Source organism: Pongo abelii, chromosome 1 (genome assembly GCF_028885655.2).
Source record: "Pongo abelii isolate AG06213 chromosome 1, NHGRI_mPonAbe1-v2.0_pri, whole genome shotgun sequence".
NCBI classification, from domain to species: Eukaryota; Metazoa; Chordata; class Mammalia; order Primates; family Hominidae; genus Pongo; species Pongo abelii.
In genome coordinates this window covers 173,973,656-173,988,578 of record NC_071985.2, presented here as the reverse complement: position 1 = coordinate 173,988,578, position 14,923 = coordinate 173,973,656, and positions in this window count along the sequence as shown.

Here is a 14,923-nt window from a genome sequence, read left to right as displayed (position 1 = left end):
GGGAGGTGGATAGCTCATGAATAAATTAATGCTCTCCAGCATGGAGAGAGGTGAATGAGTTTTGCTCTCTTACTACTGCTCTGAACTGGTTGTTTAAAAGAGTTTGCTCACTCCCTTCTTGCTGTCTCTGGCTTCCACTCTTGCAATTTGATCTCTGCACATGTAGGCTCCTCCTTGCCTTTCACCATGAATAGAAGCAGCCTGAAGCTTTCACCAGGTGTCCAGTCGTCCAGCCAGCAGAATCATAAACCAAATAAACCTTTTATTTATTTATTTATTTATTTATTTATTTTATTTATTTATTTATTTTTTTTTTGAGACAGAGTCTCACTCTGTCGCCCAGGCTAGAGTGCAGTGGCATGATCTCGGCTCACTGCAAGCTCTGCCTCCTGGGTTCACGCCATTCTTCTGCCTCAGCCTCCCAAGTAGCTGGGACTACAGGCGCCCACCACCACACCCGGCTAATTTTTTGTATTTTTAGTAGAAATGGGGTTTCATTTCACTGTGTTAGCCAGGATGGTCTCGATCTTCTGACCTCGTGATCCGCCCGCCTCAGCCTCTCAAAGTGCTTTTGTTTGTTTTTTAAGAAATTTCCCAGTCTCAGGTACTTCTTTATAGCAACACAAATGGACTAAAACACCATCTCATTTTGTTGTCCTTCTGCATGAATCCTTCCAAAGGTCCCCCATCACTTAGGAGAAAGTCTGGACTCTTGAGCATGTTATATGAGACCTGCCTTGACCTGGGCCCTGCCCCCACTCAAATAGCATTGTTCACTCTGCTCCTTTTTCTCCCTTCTGTTTCTTGTCTGGAAGTGCAGGATGGTTCTAGGTGCACTATGCTTGCCTTGTCTAACACATAAGTTTACTCTGCCCTAAATGTCCTTTAGCCCTCTTTAAGGCAGACTTCTACGGGATATTCTTCAAGGCCCAATCTGAGTGTTTTCTCTGCACTTTGTTTGACTCTCCAGATAGAACTGGTCTCTTCCTTCTTTGTGACCTACCATGCTTTACATAGTGTGCATAAGTTTGTGACAGACACTGTTAGATATTCCCCCAATATCCACTCTCATCTTCTATACTATGAGTCCATTTTCCAGACTTCCTTGCAGATAAGGTTCTGGATGCAAATTAAGTTCCACCAACAGTTACACACATATAGGATATGAAGCAAAGCAAAGCTTCTTGCTGCTTCAGGTATTTTCTATTGATGAACAGAGTTGTGGAGACATGAATTTTTTTTTTTTTTTTTTTGCATCATATTCTAGTAACAAATCGACAGTTTTACAATCGTCAAGAGTTAATTTTAATAGCAGCAGTAACAGCTTCCTATGCTGGAATTCTGATTCTTAGAATGCAAGTATGTGGTATGTTACAGATTCAAGAATCGAAAACTCAGTAGTTCAACAGTTTCGGGCTACTACATTCTCCCTTCCTGTTGGATCACAGGTAGTAGCTGTCTCTGGAAGTCCTTGCTAGAGCCTACAATCCACTCTTCCAGCCCTTGGGATGATTTTATAAACATCCAATCCCGCTGTTAAAATCCTTTCTGCTTGAAATACCTAGAATGGCTCCCATTTCTTGAATTGAACACTGAATGATAGTACTTATTTCCCTCACCCTATTGGGAACTACTAGTAGTCCAAGACTGTGACTCATTTATCTTGGTATTCTTAGTATTCAAAATTGTCAAGACGGGCTTCTGGGAAATGAACCCCTTATTCAAAATTGCCAAGAGAGCCTTCTGGGAAATGAACCCCTTAAAGAAGTGGGCAGACTGGCCAGGCACAGTGGCTCATGCCTGTAATCCCAGCACTTTGGGAGGCCGAGGCGGGTGGATCACAAGGTCAGGAGATCAAGACCATCCTGGCTAACACGGTGAAACCCCGTCTCTACTAAAAAATACAAAAAATTAGCCGGGCGTGGTGGCGAGTGCCTATAGTCCCAGCTACTTGGGAGGCTGAGGCAGGAGAATGACATGAACCCGGGAGGCGGAGCTTGCAGTGAGCTGAGCTCGTGCCACTGCACTCCAGCCTGGGCCACAGAGGGAGACTCCATCTCAAAAACAAACAAACAAAAAAGAAATGGGCAGACCACTAACCTAAGTTGGAGAAGGGCTTGTCAGTGGACTCAGGGCAGGTCATTTATCTTCATTCACCAAATGAAATTTGAGTACAGAGCTGCTCTCAGACCAACAAACCAGCAAACATACACACCACCAGCAAAACAACAAAAAATAGGGATTGAAGGAATGACTGGAACCAGCAGTGTCAGGTCTGAAACAGGAAGACTCAGACCCTGCTCCTCATGGTGGGAGCATGGTAAGGAGGTACTGTCCTCCACAAGGGCCCATGACCATCAGGGGACCTGTCAAGAGTCCAGGAGAGGAGAGGGGAAACTCCATCTCCCCAAGGAGTAGCTCCAACCAGCTTATGAGTCTCTTCAGAAAAACTGTGAAAAATGGAGAAAACAAGTATGGGTGGGCCTAGCACAGCCTCAGGGTCTGACGCACACATAGCTGGAGACCAGAGGGGTTGCTAAAAAGCATGCAGGAAAAAATCCATAAGCTTTGGACATCAGACAGACTTGTGATGAAATCCTAGGTATGTACAAATCACTTTGTTATCTGAGACAAATTCTCCAAACTCTGTGAGCCTCTATCCCCTCACTCATAAGCTGAAGATTATAATCTTTATTCCAAAGGACTGTCATGAGGGTTGAAGGGGAAGATGTGTGAGACTAGGCCTAGTATAGGGACGGCCTGGCACTTTCTCAGCCCTCAGCAAGTCTTCTTTCGTATCCTCACTCTCTGGATGTGCCTTGAACTCTGTCTAGTATTCTTTCTAGTCTTCCCACTTTGCTCTATAAAATATTAATTTACTGCAAGGCACAGTGGCACATGCCTGTAGTCCCAGCCACTTGGGAGGCTGAGGTGGGAGGATCACTTAAGCCTAGGAGTTCCAGGCTGCACTGAGCTATGATTGCACCACTGCACTCCAGTCTGGGTGACAGAGCAAGACCCTGTCTCAAAAATTTTTAATTTAATATTTTGTTTTGTTTTTTAGTTATTTTGTCTGAAGGTAAGGCACTGAAGTTTCTGTGAAGGGTAATTTCTCAATCCATTCATTTGTCTGAAAAGGTTTGGGGCAGGAAGTAAGATTCCCGGAAATTTTTAAGCACAGAGAGGATGGGAGGTAGGAGGGAGCTGTTCCAGGAAGATTGCTCCTGCCAGCTGGAGAGAGAGTGCATAAGTTGTCCTCGCAGTCTCTGTGTATTCATGTAGTCTATGCTCATCAGCAGGGCTATTAGCATTTGAGTCTAAGCCAGTCTTTCTGTGGCATCTTGCAGGACTCTGGGTTTAATGCAACTTCTCCTTCCATTGTGCCCTTTGTAATCTATGCCTTTTTGTGTGTGAATTTCTCCACGAAAGGAACTAGATTTCCACTTAGTGAGAGAAATGACTGTCTCAGATATCTCACTGACCTTTTCAATACAATATTTCAATACAATATTTCCTCAGAGTAGAGAATACCAAAATTCTACGGAAAAGGCCTAAGCCCCAAAACACTAGGAGGACAATGCATTCTTTTTGTTGTTGTTTTAAATGAGACTATGATATTCAAGGACCCCTTGGCCCCTTCTACAAAGCCAGCTGTTGGGCTCGTCCAGGATGGGTAGGTCTCAGGGAATGAGCCTCACAGGAATTAAAGGCATGAAGAAGTAGCCCCTGGGAGGATTGTGGTGATGACACATATAAAACCTCAGTGACATCAACCACAGAGCAACATCAAGAGATGGCCCCAATACCTGTTTGAGGGTGGAAATCAGAATGAGGAAGAAAACCACCATGACAGGGCATCCATTACATGCACAGCATTGTATGGCAGGGGGTTTTGTAGCTCATGCAGACTGGGCATGAAACAGTTAAGCTGTCAAATCCTGAGCTTCTGCAGCCACCGGGAATATTTGATGTTACTGCACAGGAAGCATAACCTAGAGTGAATAATTCCCGCACAGCAGGGGAGCCTTTTTTCAGGTTGAACCCTGTCTGGAGGCTGCTCTTTTCTTGTCAGAGAGCCAGGGGCAATAGCTATTGCCTGAGTCTCCCAACCCTGCCCTTCCCCCACCAAGAACACAGCAAAGGCAGCTCAGCTCCCATGGAAACTCATGGGAAAGAGTAGAGATCCAGAGAGCTACTACTAAGCTTTTTGCACAATGGAGGGAAACAAACCTTCTTGTTAGCTGTTGATGACCATCTGTATCTTAAGCCCCTGCGGACAGAGAGACTGGGAATTCTCTACCATTGCTTTAAAAAACAACACACATTTTTAAATGACCATTTTGTTTTTGTTTTTGTTTTCTATCTGAGCAAGATATAAACAAGGAGGGACTCAGAAAGGGATGAGGGCAGTGGGAAAAAACAGGATGTCCAAAGAAGAGGAGCCTCAGATCAGAGGGTTCCTGAATCCCTGGTGAGAGACTGGTACCACAGCAGGTAGTATTGGGGTGTGGTATTATTGGGGTGTGTCAGGCGTGTTTATGTATAATAAACCTCTTTCAAAAAGTGTATTTAAGGCTGGGCATGGTGGCTAATGCCTGTAATCCCAGCACTTTGGGAGACCAAGGCAGGCTGATCACTTGAGGTCAGGAGTTCAAGATCAGCCTGGACAACACGGTGAAACCCTGTCTCTACTAAAAATACAAAAATTAGCCAGGCATGCTAATTTTTAATTAATTAATTTTTAATAGGTGGTACACTCCTGTAGTCCCATCTACTGGGGAGGCTGAGGCAGGAGAATCACTTGAACCTGGGAGGCAGAGGTTGTGATCTTGGCAGTGAGCCAAGATCATGCCATTGCACTCCAGCCTGGGCGACAAGAGCAAAACGCCATCTCAAAAAAAAAAAAAAAAGAAAGAAAGAAAGAAAAAGAAAAAAAAAAGAAAAGTGTATATATTGTATGTACAAAAGGGAAGAAGAGAGAAAATAGGAAATAATAAGCACGATGCCACTCCAGATATTTTACATGAATATCTGGCATTGAAGGGATTCTAATCATTCTTACATTTGTTAAAGAAGAGTGTTTCACTTATTTTTTATAGAAATACTAGGAGGTAGGTTCACTAGGTCCACTTTACAGACAAGTTACCTTAAAGCTTAGGAACATTAACTGAGTTGCCCAAGGTGACATAATTTATCAAGTAGCAGAGCTAGAATTCATGTCCAGATATACCTGATCATTTCCAAACTTGTGCCCTATCTACTAAACCATGTGTACCTCCTTCATATGTGTTCTAATTTGTAGAATATCCTCTTCAAGAAAAGGAAGCAAATTCCAAAGGGAAGAGCTAGAACCAATAATAATAATAAAATGAAACTACCAAATATAGATAAAAGGGACAAAATATTTGAAGAAGCAAAGAAGAAATGTAGATGGCAAACAAGCACTGAAAGGATGTCCAACATCATTATTCATTAGAAAAACACCAGTTAAAATCACAATGAAATACCTCTGCATACTTGCTAAAATGGCTAACATTAGAAAGACTAATTATATCAAGTGTTGGTGAGGGTACAGAGCAACTGGAACTCTCAAACACTGCTGGTGAAAATGTAAAATAAAACAACCACTTTGGCAAACCATTAAGCTGTTTCTTAAGAAGTTAAACATACACCTACCATGCAACCCAGACATTGCATTGCTAGATATTTATGTAAAGTACATATTTACATAAAGACTTGGACATAAACGTTCACAGCAGTTATAATTGTGCTGTGATGTATACCACCATACATAGGAGCAGTCATATAATGAAATGATAGTTACATATAAAAACAAATTATTGATCATAGATGGATCTCAAAATAATTATGCTGAGTGGAAGAAGACAGAAAATAAAGAATATATACTGTATGCTATCAATTACATAAAATTCTCAAAAATGCAAACTGATCTATAGTGACAGAAAGGAGATCAATGATCACTTAGAAATTGGAGTGAAAAGGGAAAGGGATAGATTACAGCAACATGAGAAAAGTGTGGGTGGGGAGTAATGGATATGTTCCTTCTTATCTGAAGTGCAGTGATGTTTTCATGGATGTAAACATATGTCAAAACTCATCAATTTGAACTGGCTGTTGTATGTCAGTTGCACCTCAAAATATTGGTGGAAGTAGGCTGCCAAGAAGATGCAGTAGTAGGAGATAGGAGGGGGAACAAAAGCAAAATCCTGTAAGGTAAGTTACCTAAAAAGAAATACAATATAATAGGTAAGAACCCAAACCATAGATTCTCAGTTCAACTTTAAGCAAGGCACTTAACTGCCTATGTAAAATGCAGACAGTAATAGAACCTACTTCATAGGATAGTTGGGACAATTAAATGACTCATGAACACAAAGCTTTAGACCAGCGCCTGGCATATAGTAAGGAATTAATACATATTAGCTATTATTATTGTTGCACAAATTACTTCATTTCATCCAAAGTCAATAGTTTCCCAATAGGAGAAAACTTAAATCCCCATCCAGCTGCCAACTCCAGATGCCAGTGATTTTCAAGCCAAGTTGTCTGGTGAATGCTGATTCTTCCTCTTTAACATAGCTCACTGAGACTTCTTGAAATTTTGCAGCCTACATGATAAATAATGCACCAAATCATAACTACCCAATATATTAATTATCCAAAGGTCATGAAAATAAAGGATACGAAGACTCTCTTAATGAGGGCCGGGGAAGCAACATGATACTGAGTCACCAGGACAGAGTGTCCTCTGGATTCTGTTGGATCACTCACTCTCATTGATATCTGTTTGTTCCTTGACCAGTCATTCAGGCCACCCTGGGTTCTACCCACCTGGGAAGACTTCCTTTGGCCAGTGTCAATTAGTGCCAAAACCAAGAGGAAAATTGAGGAGGATTTCATTATAGAAGACTATACCACCTGAGTAATTCATTTCTATTTGGATCATGAATGTGGACTAAGGGCTGCTTTAATGTTTGAACAAACAACCACAGGTCTCTGTTTACCAAGCTTGAACATTTCTTGCAGTACAACTATTTTAAGTCCTTTGTCATCCAGACCTATTGATTGCATGGGGAGGGCACAGAAGACACACAGACTCAGTTTGCTGGCAGCCAATACCAGAAAAATTACCAAAGTTTCATTTTTGAATTTGGATCTTACCTTTGTAGCATCAGTTTCTCAGTATCAAATCTGAGGACTCTGCACATCTCTCTAACTCTTAGCTTATTGGCCTCTGCCTCTAAGTTTGAAGAACAAAAGGCTGGAGTAGTAGGGCAAAGCTAATATTTCCTACCATGTGGCTGCTGTCTCCACTTCACTATTCATCTAAATGTGCATTTTCAACTTTTCCAGACACAAGGATACAAGAGCAGAGTTGCTGAAGCAATCTTGGAGCATCAGGTCTCTCTGATTCTTCTGAATCCTTCCAGACATCCAATATCCTAATCAATGCACTAACAAATATTGAGGCTGTATTCTTAAGGCACTTGCTTATCTGATTCAGTGGTTCAAATTGCCAACTACAGGCAGAAACAAATTAATTCTTTAAACAAAGCTGTAAACCTACCCAGCTATTCTCTATCTGATATCAAATGAGCCAAAATCAATAACTTATTAGAAGTAGGAAATATTTTGACATTTTCTATCAGGTCACCTAATGTTCCTATTTTATGAATAATGCTCTGAGTTCACAAAATGCAGAGTTTAGCAGACAACTGATAATTCTTTAACCAACTGATATTCATACCACCTAACAAAGATGGCAAATATCCCAATTCCATATGGCAACATCCTAACAACTCCCTATGGGGGGCTGTCAGTGGGAACGTTCCACTTCCAGTACCCATTTCTTTACTAGTCAAAACTCCTTTGATTGGAAGTGACAAACACCCATCTGAAATAAGCTTAGGTAAAGGGATGACTTATTAGAAGGATATAGGAGACCATATATACCTGAAGGGGGAAAGCATAAGATCTCTGAGGGCAGTGACTCCCAGCTTAGTCCATTGCTCCATGCTTGATGCCTGGAATCCAGCCTGTTCAATGTTAAATGAATGAATGACCAAACTGCAGTAAAGGCAGGGTTGCCACTTAGCCTTGATAATAGCCGAAACTAGCACTGAATGCCTCAAGAAGACAGAGGAGATGAGACTTTATAATAGATACCTTCTGGGTTGTATCCCCAGCCCCTCTATTCTCAGAACTCCCCTGCTTCATCATATACATGATGTACGGGGATAAGCCCCAAGAAGCCCAGTTCATACTCTGTGATCCTTCTGTGATCTGTGCAGAGCTGGTTGTTACACCACTGGGCACAAGATCCAAGTGTGGCCAATCACATCTACTCTTCTAGAAATTTGTATTGGGCTTAAGATTCAGTCTCTTCCCTGGTGGTTACATTTGTCATAAAAATATAGACAATGACAAAGTCTATTTTTCAAAGACTTTGAAAAAAAGTCTGTTTTTTCAAAGAAAGAGAAGTATGAAGCACACAGAACAGCAAACATTGGAGAGAAACAGATTGCCAAATGCATTTGAGATCTTGGTTTTAGGCCACTGCAAGGCTCAGCTAAATTCCTGTATTTATAATAATGGTGTCATGAGACACCCCTTATTCCTATAATAGTTTCCTCTCATTCTTACAAGTTAGCTTCAGTTCTTTTCTGATACTTTCAACCAACAAATATCTCCCACTAATAAAAATATGAACACTGAGAATTCTGGAAGTAATAAGATTTGCCTGTTGCCTTAGGCTAAGACTAAGATAGTCTTAGCTTGACTGCCACTGGAACAAAATACTTTAGACTGGGCAATTTATAAACAACAGAAATTTATTGCTCAGAGTTCTAGAGGACGGGAACTCCAAGATCAAGGTACCCGTCAGTTTGGTGTCCGGTGGGAGCCCATTTCCTGGTTCATAGATGACACCTTCTATGTGTTGTGACATGGCGGAATGGGTGAGGGAGCCACTTCAGGCCTCTTTTATAAGGGCACTAATCCCTTTCATGAGGGCAGAGCCCTCATGACCTAATTAAGAGGCCCTGCCTCTTACTGCCATCACCATAGGGGTTAGGTTTTAACATATGGATTTTGGGGGGACACAAACATTCAGACCATAGCACCTGTTCATTAGAAAATGGACAATAAATGCCATAGTCTTTACCCTCCAGAGAAGTACAGTATATTAGAAGTGGTTTTGGCTACAGATAACAGAATGCCAACTAATAAAATCTTAAGAAACAGAGAACTTAAGTATTGAATTTAGGAGTGGGGAGGCAGAGAGCTCCCAGATTTGATGCTAGCCCCAACAGAATTCCCAAGTATCCAGCCACCCTCAACTTACTGGTTTTCTATTTTTGTGCCTCCAGTCCTAGAGGGCCACCACAGATCTGGGCATCCTGATCAACATTCAGTGGCAAGCCTGGAGGGGCAATGCTTGCCTCCCATTGTATGGTAGGCCAGATATGTTCCTGGCCCATCAGAAGCCTCCTTCTGGATGCAGTCTATAAGCCACTGTGATGGATGAGAAGAGCCCAGGATGGAGGTGAAAGTCTGAAACTGGAATCTGAGCCCTTATTTTTCTGACTCACTGTTTTAACTTGGAAGAATCACTGAAGTTTTCTGCATCTCTGTTTCCTCATATGTTTAAAAGAGAAAGCACTTAACCTTGGTGGTTGTGAAAAATAAATGAAATAATTTCTAGAGATGTGCCTAGTTCAATACATTGAAACCCACCTACATTAAAACCTTTCTCAAAGATGTTTGAGCCTTTTCTTCTTTCTTCCTTTCTACATCCTAGTTCAAGGCCAGTTCAATAAAATCATGGGCTTTATAGTCAGGCACATTTCATTTCAAGTCCTGGCTCTAACATTTATTAGCTATCTGACTCATTCAAAAATACTTACTGGGCACCTACTATGTGCCAGGCACTGTTCTGCCTGCTAAGGATCCAGAAAAAAAAAAAAAAAAAAAAAAAAAAAAAAAAAAAAACAAGGACACAGTTCTTGCTCTTTACAGATTAAATTCTAGTTTGTTCATTTTAAAATAAGGATAAAAATCACTTACATTCTATTGTTGCTATAATGATTAAATAACAACATTTATGAGGAAGATTTATGAATAATAAATGCTTCTCTCCTTCTCTTTTCTAAACTTTGAAGGATGCTGGGAAAAGTATTAAGTTGGATGTTAGGAACCTGGCATTCTAACCCTAGCCCTGCCATTAACTAGCTGTGTGATCTCAGGCAAATGTCTGATCCTTTCTGGATCACAATCATTTCCTCCATGAAAGAATAATGTTGTACTAAATAATTTTAAGAGACCATTTGTTAGGATGGGATTCTGTACTTCTCAAAATTAGTCATTAATCTTGATACACTGTGAAAGAGTAGGTATATTAGACTGTGTTGTGATTCAAAAACAAATTTGTAGCTAGCATTCATCAAGGACTTACTAGGTCCAAGCTGTCCAAATCCTTAAAGCTTTTTGCTTTAATCTCACAACAAGTTCATGGGGCAGGCATTCCTACCTTCATTTTCTATGAGCAAACTAAACCTCAGAGAAGTGAATTTGGTAAAGTCACCCAGCCAGTCAGAGGCAAAAGTGGTATTGACACCGACATCTGACTCAAAAAGCCATTCTCTCTGCCCTCCACTGTTGCTGGATAGTTGTCAGAGCTTGTCCTAAGACCAATCGAACATACTTAGTGGCTCCATAAATTAATCAGTATGTCATGTGGGCAAAGAGTGACTCCTGCATGGTTCATCCACGGGAGACACAGAACATAAACCTGGCTCCATTCTGTTCTCCAGCTCCTATTCTTAGCTTCCCCACAGCTGCCTCTCCCTACAGCCATTTCTGTGGATGAGTCCACGTGATTGATGGGAAACCAAACATTATTGTTCAGGAATGATGTTTTTTCAAATTGGACAGCTGCTGCTTGTTTGGCTGGGAGTTTGGCAAGTGTTTAAGTATTTCACTTTGTCACGGTGGTCAGACCTAGAGGAAACAATTAGGTGGTCATGGCAACCAGCATCCCAGGCACACCACAGTGACGCCCAGGAGGAAGCATTGAATGGAGAGTCCAGACATTGACTCTGCCCTGAGTACTCTGGCCTCAGGTTCCTCAGCAGGGCTGCCCCTTTAGGTCTAAAATCTCTCAATAGGAGAATGAAATACCTAATTCTATCCTGAAAGATATAGGTCTTAACGGACATGAAGATCAAAACTCACACTAAGCTGTTAAAGACTAAGGAGTGGGGACAGAAAAAAAATCTCAAGTGAAACATCTGCTATGTGCCTGGAGCTGTGCTGTGTGCTTTATACTATTGTCTCAGTTAATCCTCACAACATTCTCCTTTGGACAGAGGAAGAAACTGAGGCTCAGAGAGGTGAAATGACTTGCCTACGATCACATAGCTAGATAGTAAAGGAATTAGGATGTGAACATTGGTCTAGCTGATCCTGAAGCCTTGCTACAACACCTATACTAAGTGCCATTAGGACCCTTCCCAGAAGCACCTGCTGCTTGAGGTATACAAAGGGACTGGGTGGAAGACACTAGAGTGTCCTAAAGGTGATGTCATTATTTGATGTCCCCTCCTCTACACTGCCCACCTTGGTGGGAATCTGGCTTCTGGTGTAGCTCCTAAATCATTCTAGCATAGGCTATACCTCTCTTCTTCACCTCAGTTATTTCAAACCCACGATCTCTCTACAGTATTTCTGAAGTGTCCTAGGCAGTACATTGAAATTGGGTCTGAGCCCAACTCTTTCTTTCTTTGCCTTATTGGAAAGATGACAGAATCTGCCTGATGTTCTCCAATTCCTGGATTATATATCTTACCTCTGACTCAGAAGATGAATTGATTGTTACCTTATAGATCTTTGAAAATTACAGTGCCTCATGGGCAGGTTCAGAAAAATCCCAATCATCAGGGATTTTTCTCCCTTTTCTGAATTCCTGAAATTTATTTAGAGTCTCATAAGATTATCCTTTACGGGGTGAGGGCAGCTCATCTGCCACTTCATGCCCAGTAAGCTCTACACCCCCAAACATCTGAGGTTCCCTATTAGAGGAATCAGAGCACCTGCCCTTGACTCCCGTTTCCACCACTAACTCATGGTATTACCTTTGAAAAGCCAATGGACATGTGTGAAATAAAAGTTCTGTCAAACTACTGAAGATGTCTTTCAATTCTAATATTTGGTAATTCAATTCAAGTCTTCCTTCTAGTAAGCAAAATTTCAAATTCTACTTGAAAATTAAGATTATTCAACCCACTCCTCACTTCAGAATGAAGAGTATCACCTCTGAGATTGACACAAATTCACAGACTTTTGCCCCAAGGTTTTGATTTTTCTAGCTCACATTTTTTTCTCTGCGTTCTGCAGAGGTAATTTACGGATTTCTAGAGAGCTGTCTTTCTGTCTCCTGATGAACAGGATACTAGATGAAGGGCAAATAAAAATGGTGATGATGCCAGTGAAGAAAGTAAACAAGTTAAATGATACCTTTAAGGAACTGAAGACAAGGGTTGCCTGAGTCATGCTGCCCTTGCTATTACTATATTTCACTGTGTTTTGGCTGCATTGGATGACGGCGTCATAGGAAGGGCATAGCCTTTGGATCTGGCTCTGTCTCTTCAGTAGCTGCATAATCTTAGACAAGTTACTCAGCACTTCCAAGCCTCAGTATCCTTTTCTGTTAAATGTGAACACCGGTATCTTGATGGTTGTTGTGAGGATCAGGGATTAGATAAATACAATGCAAAAGCATTGAATCTTAAGAGATATGTACTGATGTATTTACAGGTGAACTGACATGATGTTGGGGATTTGCTTCAAAGTAATTGGTGGAGATAGACAATTGATTTTCTCTCTGTTTTTTTTTTTTTTTAATTTAACTTCTTTTTTAAGTTCAGAGGTACATGTGCAGGTGTGTTACACAGAAACGTGTGTCATGGGGGTTTGTTGTACAGATTATTTCATCACTCAGGTATTAAGCTGAGTACTACTAGTTATTTTTCCTGATCCTTTCCTTCTTCCCACCCTCTACCCTCCGATAGGCCCTAGTGTATATTGTTCCCCTCTATGTGTCCATGTGTTCTTATCTTTAGCTCCACTTATAAGTGAGAATATGTAGCATTTGGTTTTCTGTTCAAATTTTAATTTGCTAAGGATAATGGCCTCCAGCTCCATCCATGCTCCTGCAAAGGACATGATCTCATTCTTTTTTATGGCTGCATAGTATTCCATGGTGTATATGTACTACATTTTCTTTATCCATTCTGTCATTGATGGTCATTCAGGTTGATTCCATGTCTTTGCTATTGTGAATAGTGCTGCAATGAACATACGCATGCATGTTTCTTTAAAATAAAAAATGTATATTCCTTGGGGTGTATACCCAGTAATGGGATTGCTGGGTCCAATGGTATTTCTGTTTTCAGGTTTTTGAGGAATTGCCACACTGTCTTTCACAATGGTTGAACTAATTGACACTCCCATCAACAGTGTATAAGCATTCCTTTTTCTCTGCAACTTGCCAGCATCTGTTATTTTTCGACTTTTAAGTAAAAGCCATTCTGATTGGTGTGAGATGATATCTCACTGTGGTTTGGATTTGCATTTCTCTAATGATCAGTGATGTTGAGCATTTTTTCATATGATTGTTGCCTGCATGTGTGTCTTTTGAAAAGTGTCTGTCCATGTCCTTTGCTCACTTTTTAATGAAGTTGTTTGGTTTTTTTCTTGTAAATTTATTTAAGTTCCTTATAGATGCTGGGTAATTAGACCTTTGTCAGATACATAGTTTGCAAAAGTTTTCTCCCATTCTGTAGGTTGTCTGTTCACTCTGTTAATAGTTTCTTTTGTTGTGCAGAAGCTCTTTAGTTTAATTAGATCCCATTTTTCATTGTTTGCTTTTGAACACAATCCTATTCACAATTGCCACAAAAAGAATAAAATACCTAGGACTACAGCTAACCAAGGAGATGAAAGATCTCTACAAGGAGAACTACAAAACACTGCTTAAAGAAATCAGAGATGAAATAAACAAATGGAAAATCACTCCATGTTCATGGATAGGAAGAATCAGTATCGTTAAAATGGCCATGCTGCCCAAAACAATTTACAGATTCAATATTATCCCTATTGAACTACTATTGGCATTCTTCACACAACTAGGAAAAAACCTATTTTAAAATTCATATGGAACCAAAAAAGAGCTTGAATAGCCAGGACAATTCTAAGCAAAAATAACAAATCTGGAGGCATCACACTACCTAACTTCAAACTATGCTACAGGGCCACAGTAATCAAAACAGCATGGCACTGGTACAGTAACAGACACATAGACCAATGGAACTGAATAGAGAATCCAGAAGTAAGGCTGCACACCTGCAACTATCTGATCTTCAACTAACCTGACAAAAACAAGCAATGGGGAAAGGATTCCCTATTCAGTAAATGGTACTGGGATAATTGGCTAGCCATATGCAGAATATTAAAACGGGATCCCTTCCTTACACCATATACGAAAATTAACTCAAGATGAATTACAAACTTAAATGTAAAACCCAAATCTATTAAACCTCTGGAAAAAAAAAACCTAGGCAGTACCATTCTGGACACAGGAACAGGAAAAGATTTCATGATGAAGATACCAAAAGGAATTGCAGCAAAAGTCAATTGAGTTTTCAATAAGTGAGTCAAGAAAATTCAATCATTTAAAATAATATTCTTTTCAACAGATGGTGCTGGGACAACTGGATGTGCACATTCAAAAGGATGAGGTGGGACCCTTACCTCATACCATGTACAAAAATTAACTCAAAATTCATCAAGAACTAAATGTAAGAGCTAAAACTATAAAACTTTTCTTAAAAATCAAAGGCAAAAA